The 9,167-nt window shown below is 39.4% G+C and overlaps 1 long non-coding RNA gene across 1 annotated transcript; it reads left to right on the plus strand.

The window, feature by feature from the left end:
- Positions 1-3,820: 3,820 nt before the first annotated feature.
- Positions 3,821-8,859, plus strand: LOC123970377. Its single transcript, XR_006824952.1, has 2 exons — positions 3,821-4,012; positions 8,587-8,859. It is a non-coding gene; the product is annotated as an uncharacterized LOC123970377 (long non-coding RNA).
- The last annotated feature ends 308 nt before the right edge of the window (positions 8,860-9,167 follow it).

Here is a 9,167-nt window from a genome sequence, read left to right on the forward strand (position 1 = left end):
GCACCAGCGAAGCTTCAATCAATCACATGGTATTATTAATATGACACAAGCTCAGGCACAGAACTTCAGTATCTGCCCATTTCTATTTCAAGCAAAATTATAGTATGTGCTAGCTGTTTGTGCCTCACATGTATAAGAATGTCACAGAGGTAGCTATCTGCTGGTTAAAACAATTAACCAGGGATGTTTGGAAAAACGCAGATGGTCGGTTAAATATCTTTTAGTAGAACTGATGGCTTCATCTGTGAGTTCGAATGTATGCCAATACATGAGGCACTTACTGGGGTTAGCAGTTGTAGTGGCTAAACTAATAACAGTGGTGGTTTGAAATGATGAAAGTGCTTTTAAAGAGTTGGTATTATGCTTTTTGGCTTTTCCCCTCTTCTTTATTGAGTTATATACCTTTTTTGTGCATGTTATAGGTTTGCAAAGTAAAAAAGCCCAAAGGGAATTCCCATCTCCCAGAGAAAACTGCCCGAAAAACAGCTCGTTTGTACGCCAGCCGTTTCCCTTTCATCCCTGTGACGTCACAGAGATGAAAGCAAATGCGCCTCAAATAACGCTCGCTAAGCGGCTAGTCCGACACGCACTCAAAAACATCAGAGGAAAAACACTGAGCTGCAGCATACACCTCCTCTCCCTTCCAAACATAAGCTACCCTCCAGGCAGTCAATGGACTTTCAATTCAATTCAATTCAAATCAGCTTTATTGGCATGAATGTATAACAACAACATTGCCAAAGCTATAAACATAAAGTTGTTACTGTGATGTAGAGACAGAGCTCAGTTAAAACCTTATAGGCGAAAGATACATTTGTACAGATTAACAACTCACTATTCTGATATTCTTGCTCCAGTTTATGTTGACAAGCTGGTCGGCAACATGTAGCCTACAGCTGAACCGAAGCCCTGTTTACCGGCTTCTTGCTGACTCGCCCTTCTCTGCTTCTGAGTGGCTAGAAGTCCTTAAATAGGAACTGCGCATGTGCAACTCCCAAGAAAGATCATTTAGAGACAAGATGTATCACTCCATAGCTAAAACGAAGCGTTTAACACACAGGGTGAAAAGAGGAGCTGCAGTAATGTGCAGCAGTTTTTTGAAAATTAAACCATGTAAACCGGTTCTGGTACAACCCCTGAATAAGATTTTGAACCTGAAAATGAATATAATACCACCTCTTTAAATGACAAGGTAACACAAAATGTAAACCATACTTTGGTGTTTCAATACGTAAAGTCAACACGGGACAAATGTAAAGCACATCAGGAGTAGAGCAGGAAGTCGACTTATTGGATTTTAATGTGATGTTTGTGTTCATTGGCTATGTTTTTTAGACAGTTTACTGAAAGACCAGACATGAGGTGATACCTGTTGCTGGCTGGCTGCTGAGCTATTTACCTATCTAACATTGTATGGATAGCATAGAGACCTTGTTTTGTTCTGAACTGAAAGTAACCGCAGGAACAGGCAACATACTGAACTGAAGGCTGTCAAAATCGGCGCTAAATGTTGCAGCAGTATGAATGATGACATGTTTACTTGATCGACCTACTGAAGTGCATTTGAATGGTCCCTTATCTTAAAAAAAAGTGGATATATACACTGACAGAAAATCTTTGAAGTAAATGTAAATGTACTTAACCAATTTAGTTGCACTGTACCCTCTAGGATTTTTTTCTCAGCAGCAGGGACAGGTCAATATCTATACTTATATAGACTGACCCACATGCCCAATATGTCTCACTGGCAAAGCTTGCAGCTCATTTATTGCAGAATAACATTAATGGTGAATTTTCTATTAAACTGTAAAATCTTTCCAACTTAACGTTAGCTTGTTAAATCTACCTTTCTCTTGTTGTCTCCTTACTCATCTCTCCCTGCCTCCCCTCGAATGTGGTTTGCCATGTATCTGGTGTTGGCGAAGGTTTCCAGAGTGTTCCGTTGATGTGTTTTCACTGTTGTGTCAAACTGAAAGCCTTTGCAGAGTTGTGTAATTGTGAGTTCTTGACATTTGTACATAGCAGCAACACTGAGTTGTATAAGAACACAATGTTTAGGTGACAGGTGTGACCAGGTGCTGATTGTTGGTAGCATCTCCAATCTGTCATCCCCTCCAGCCTCATCATGGTGGTTTATCCCTGGTGGTTTAGCTCCTGGTTTAGCCCATTGTGGGTAAATATCAAATGAACTGCTATTTCTGGATCTAAAATCGTAGATAAGCGTGGTGCAGAAGAGAGGAGGCACCGACACATGTAACAAGGTTGTTGCCATAGATTGGCCTGCTCCAACTGCTAATTCAATTCAATTCAATTCAATTTTATTTATATAACAAAAGTTACTTATTGCACTTTTCATATAGAGCTGGTCTAGACCAAAATCTTTGTAATAATATTAACCGAGACCAACAATTCAAATGGTTGTGTTTGTATTCAGCTCCAATACATTCCCAACCATTTATCCCACTTGAGGCTTGTGTGTTTGGTGTTATGTCTACTGAGAACCATTACGCTAATTTAGATCCCTGTGTGCGCATATGTAGCATGCATGTGCGCGTGTTCAAATGCACACGATGCAAGCTAATTTAGATTTTAAACAATGTGCTTGCAAGACACTTGAAAAGGATTACTGTGCCGCAGCCTACATATATTCTGTATATAGACTGTTTTAGGCCACGCGGTATCGGTATTTGCATACTTTAAAAATGAAAATACTCTCTGCATAATTGTACCACTGGAGGAGTGGCGTCTATGAAAGCGAGTGGAGAGGAAAGTAAATGGCGTCAGACCAACTCAACAAGATTTTCTGCATTCCACACATTCATTATAATAGTTTGATGCATTGATTATTTTAACATTCATCCTTTGTGCACATGACTAGCTGCGGCGTATAGGTCTCAGCACCCTACAGAGTGACTTGTGACCTTAGACTTTTGTAAATGTAAGGCTTATGTAAAAAGTAAGCTACGACAGATTTTGACACACACACACACACACACACACACACACACACACACACACACACACACACACACACACACACACCTCAATGCTGACTGTGGAGATAAATAAATGAACATCCTTGGTCCCTCTCCACCCATAAAATATAACCCACAACCCTTCCCCAGGTTGTTGTGATTTGGAAGCAGCTGTTGTTGTGGTAGATTCGTCCCTCTCTTCCAGATCACGTTTCCCCTCTGCTTCTCCCCAGGGAAGCTCTGGTAATATTTTTGCAGTTGGGAGGTGTGTTGAAGAGAGAAGGTGGTGGGGGGGTGGAGTGAGAAACCTTGTCTCGTTCTCTGTCAGAGCTTTAAAACCCAAGGAGATACTTTGAATAATGGAGCACCTGTACCCAGCGTCGGCTCACATACGATACATGCACAATTCCACTCGTGTGTGTCTGCGTACCGTAGGCATGTTTCTGTGTGTTTGGTGAAGCAGCACAAAGCCAGGGAAAGACCAAACGTTCAAAGAACTTTATCAAATGAGATGTTTATCGAATGGTTCTGACTGTATTTGAGCTGCATATTATATTTAGAGCCAAAACACTCATTACTTTGCTATTAAACTCTCATCTACCGCAATTTGCAGATGTATGTACTCTGTCATCTCTGGAGATGTCACCATGAACAGCACATTTATAAATTATCCATTTGTAACAATGTGGATTTCTCTCCATCTCTTTCTCTCCCAGCAGCTCCCTCATTTTGCAAAGCATGTACATTATTGCTAATCACCTGCTTTATCACCAAAGATATTTCTTTTTGAATAAGATCATAGAATTCACCTTCCATTGCTATTTTAATCATAACATTCTCTGGCTCCCACAGTGCTCCATTCTTTCTTTCAGAGTCTCTGGGAGTTTGTTGCTGCTTCTGTTGGTTGAAAATTGCAAGCTGAATTTTTGTTCGTCTATTATAGGAATAGTTAATAGAACTACACATTTATGCTTTATTACTGAGTTACATAAGAAGATCAATACAACAAGTCTGTACGGTATACCATCCATTTTCAAGTAAGGTTTGAACATTTTAAAGGACTTCTCACGTATCGTTGAACTATACTATTTATTGTATTGTTACTGTATTGTAATTATAAGTGTGTTTTTTGTGATCACTTCTTACTGTCATGTGATTATGTTATTTTTTTGTTGTTGTTGTAGAGTACACTGACACAAATTCCAATCAACTGCAGTTGATATGGCAATAAATTACATGCATCTTGAAAATCTTAAATATGAAGCTACAACTAGCATGTGGTTAGCTTAGCTTAGCTGGAAATGAGGAAAAAAAACTAGCCTGGCTCTGTCCAAAGGTAACAAGACCTGCATACCAGCATGTCTAAAGCTCACTATTTAACACATTATATCTCATTTGTTTAATCCATTCAAAAGTCCGGTTGTCACCGTGAGTCAGTGTCCAGGAGCAAAAATAGTTGTTTTAATTTTTTTATAGATACTTGTTAATTAGCTTTGTGCTGTAGGCTGATTTTGTTACAGCTTCTTCCCTTGGTTTGCGGTCTTCATGCTAAGCTAACTGATTGCAGGCAGTAGCTTCATATTTACCAAACAGACATAACAGTCTTTTCATCAACTCTTGGCAAGAAAGTGAAAAGGCATATTTCCCAATATTTCCTAAAATGTATATTCCTTTGACAGTGAGTGTTGGTACAATGTGCTTTATATCCATTTTTTTATGGTCTTGCTGATCGTAATAGAGATCTGTAAACTTTATATACAAGGGGGGCAAAGATGAATGTGTGCATTCGTGTCTGTGAGTGTGTATTATAGGATGTTTTGTGAAGTAGCATATTTAAATGTGCACACGGATTTCCCCATTAATCCAAGGTTTATGGTTATGGTTGGTGCAAAAAAGCATTTTCTTTTCCTAAAATAAGTCATTTTGAATTCAGCACCCTGAATATGTTTATTGCCACTGTCTGTGGAATACGCTGCAGCTTTTTTAATAGCCTGCCCGGTGTGCACTCATCAATCACAGAGCAAGAGCAGCCCTCTCGCGCTCTCCACATTCGCACGCTAACTGAGTTACAGGGCTCCGAAACTAACTCCAAGTTTTGAAATGTGATAAAAGTAATCACATTTCTCCCAGTCAGTATCCTTACAGATGCGAATCGATGACATTAATTACTGCATCTTATTATACACCACAAATGTGTTTCTGTTCATTCTTATTTATGAAAGAGACCCTGATAATTTACCAGCAGGCGTGGGAAGTAAGGGAATTGGTGGAGGGGTTGGATGCTCGGCAGGAGAGCCATATCCAAGACCCCCACTCAGCCCCCACATCAGTATGCAACATTAAACACGAAGGGATAGAAATGCAATACTTAAGTTTTTGAAATACTGCTATGTCATTATTTCTGTTTTACACAATGTAATATCTCAGTTGTTTTTGTGTAAAAAGAGACTTCAAGGTTTCAGCACTGCTGTCTTTTCTAAAGATTGTGTTATCTCATGGGACCTGGAGACACACATATGTACCAAGAGACCACATCTGCAGGGCATCAGAAAGAAAACATAAGTTAGAAACCTCAAGGGCCATATAGCAACAGTTAGCAGACAGCAATCCAAAGGCCCGGAGTGACAGAGCTTCTAACTAAGACCGAACACTTTTCCTCACAGACAAGTGACATTATCAAGGCCAACGATGCACGACTAAAGCCTCATAATTGTTTGACTTTGCTTTATTATTCACTCTTTACCACTAAGCAACCATATGGAAAAGAACTTACACTCACTCGGAGACATGTTATGAATTACAGAGAAGCACTCGAATTACAGGCCAGTTCATTTAAGCTTCACGACAGAAGACATCCTTGTAACACCACTGTTGAGCGGCGGGGAAGATTCCCCAGAGGGAGCCACTGTGTCTCTGCCATTTATCCTTGTTAAAATTTCAATAACACAAGTCTCTCGCACATGACACTTTTCAGTAGGCTCATCAAAATAAAGTGGGATTTGTGTGAGCTTAACTGTAGATACTTTTTTTTTTCATCAGGGAATATTACCACATCCTATTATTCATTTTAAAGGACTTTCCTGTTTGTGCGTTTCAGTTTTTATTAACAAGCTATCAAAATAGTGTCTTTTTTTTCCACTCTTAATAATGTCTTTCCTCCGGATACTGTAAGCTAAAAGGCAGGGTTGTATTACACTGATGGCACTGTCATAAGATGTTAATTGGATGCACTGTATTTTCAGAATACAAATTACAACACAAATATGTACTTTCCAATCATTTATCTTGATGTTTCAAATAGACTCAAAACAGTAATGGCACTATCTCCTTGTCATCTCGTAGATTATTTCATAGTCATCAACAGATTAATACCTCTTTGCTTAACCCTAAAATCACATAATTGGTTATTGTTTACTAAATGTCATATTAATAATAAAATAATTGCAATGATGAATTTCTTCCCAAAGACCCAGACTCTAAAGAATAGTTTTAAACTGGGACTACTTGCCAGGCAGTATCACTATGAAAAAGGCCCGAGCTTTGAATTCATATTCAGCAAGGCCATGAATGTGAGCCCGGCTGGTTGTGGTGAAGAGTGGACAGGTTAAGAGGTTCCAAGTCACTGAAGGAGAGATGCAGGCTGTGATGGCTTGGAATGAGAGCAGCGGCTGCAAGCTGTGAGTGTCAGGCTGGCACTTGCCACAACTGGTGGTATTAATAAGACTGGGCTAAGATGAGCTCTGGGACGTGGGTGACTCAACATGTGCTGGTGCCGCTGATGGGCAAGTGCAAATGAAATTAATGGGTATGGGAAATCAAGTGAGTGAGCCTGAAATCAAATTACCAATCCAGCCCTCAAACAAATTAGTTGTGTGCCAAAGTTGTAATTGATAGCAACACATGAGCATGCTATTGGATCAGACAATATGATCTAGCATGCGTCGCCTCTGATGTGATTTGCTGCTGTTATTATCATGATTAAATATTAAGGATGTGTGGTTTGCATGGCCTCCTAGGACATGGCCATGTCAGTGTCGGTGGTGGTGGTGGTGGTGGTCTAGCTGAATTCTGATTCTTCAGCTAGGAAGCAAATAATGTTTTAAACAATTTCTCAACTGGTCTCTTTTAAAACAAAGAACATAATTCCAAAAGAAGGAAAATAAATTCCTATCTTATACCCATTTAATTTGGCACTAAAAGGAAGCCGGGAGCTGAAGAGCCACCTAAGCAGGAGTAGAATACAGTGTGTAATCTCTAAACAGAAAGAGTAAAACTCTGACTGGGTAATATCACAGCAATAATACATTTAGTCTGACAGCTACAGCAGCTCTTGTGGTAACATTTATTTGTTTGGTTCATAATGTGTAAACTCCGATTCCCATTAAAGGCTTACCCTCCCCATTTTTGTGTGTGGCTTTTGATACAATGCATCTGTTTAGCATCTCTTTTTTGTTCCTTTTTTTCCCTTCCCAACGATGGAGAGGGCTTTTATATAATGAACCGAAATGCTTTTAATGAAATATAATGATCAGCTAAAAATCGGTTTGAAATCAAACACTCCACCGTGGCTCAGCAAAATGCGTATCTCAAGGCACATCCACCCTGCCTGCATAAGAGATGAGAGATGTTTTTTTTTATAAGATTTGCAAACCTTCAAACCCCCTAAAACATCAAACCTTTACTGCTCCACCAACTTCTTTGGCTTTGTCCTCACAACTGCTGTGCATATATGAGCAGATTCTTTATGATGTGGAAAATATTTCACCAGTAGCTATCGGCCTTGTAATTCATAAAACATTGCACGCAATTGGAATACCAATTGGCCTTTAGCATACAAAGACAACACAAAATTGTAAGTCATTTGAATTTATTAATAACTGAAATAGTGTCGCAATGTCATGTAATGTTATCTTATTTGCTCTTTTGCCTATTTAGAAAAGCATTTTCGCAATGTAAATAATAATAAAATGGGATCTAAGTTTACAGAAAGAAACATACTGAGGCGTCATGAGGCAGCAGGAAAGTCATAAAACTTAGTCCTCTCCTTGTTTTCCCTTTATGATCCATTCGTGCTAATAATGAATGATTTGAAAAGTTCATCCTAATTAAATAGTGCATGCCGCACAGTACGCAATCCCTACAATCCATTTGGGTAAACTGCGGAAACAAATACTGTGTACTGTGCACACAAGCGCACACAGTATTTGCCTTGAACACATGCACACCACAGTACACATAAGTGCACATATAGCCTTAGAGATGCACCCATGCACACATGAAATCATCCATCCACCCTGCCATGCTTGTACTTATACTTCAGCCCAGCATGACATTTCAAGTGACTTTTTCCTCAGAACTGAGCAGTTTTGTTTGTTTGTTTGTTGTTTGTAATTTTGCTGTAATCAAGCTAACTGGACGCCTCATGGCCTGGATACAGTGGCCATTGTCTTTACAGAATACATTTATGTATCATCATGTATGTGTCTATGTGTTCACTTTGCTGCTTACACGAATATGTGTGTGTTTGTGTGTGTGTGTGTGTGTGTGTGTGTGTGTGTGTGTGTGTGTGTGTGTGTGACTGTGTGCTCGTGCATATGTGTCCCTGTATCAGCACAGAGCCGTCTCCTTTGAAGTCTGTTTACCGTGCTGAAGCCTTGCTGAGAACACTGGGATGGCAATCTGTGACACCATTGACACCTGGCATGTAAACATTGACAATAACTCAGTCATAAAACCTCCTGCAGGTTTGCCCTTTCTTACCTTCATAGGCTTTGGCTGCAGACACAATGCCCCCTCTGTTCACAGCGACCCCCTTTTTTCTCTCTCAACTTTCACTGCCTTTATTTTTACTTCTGGATCCAGACTCATAAAAGTGTGTAGCCTACTTTATCAACTTCTGTTACAGTTTCATAGCACAGTTGCTCACCCATTGTCCACTTGTTTGAAAAGACCATTACAATGCAACAACCTAGTAAAAATACTACATATGAAAGTCCTGCATTCAAAACTAACTTAAAAATACAAAGTATATAGTTAGTTAGTATTGTCAGCAAAAACTCAAGTTGTCAGTGTTATTTGTGACTGATGTTTTATTTATTACATGATTAGATGAGCAACATATCCTCACACCAAAACGACAAAATAGGTTGATTACCAATGAGTCCCAAAATAGCATATATAAAAGTATCAGCA

The sequence above is a fragment of the Micropterus dolomieu genome, linkage group LG01, assembly GCF_021292245.1.
Source record: "Micropterus dolomieu isolate WLL.071019.BEF.003 ecotype Adirondacks linkage group LG01, ASM2129224v1, whole genome shotgun sequence".
NCBI classification, from domain to species: domain Eukaryota; kingdom Metazoa; phylum Chordata; class Actinopteri; order Centrarchiformes; family Centrarchidae; genus Micropterus; species Micropterus dolomieu.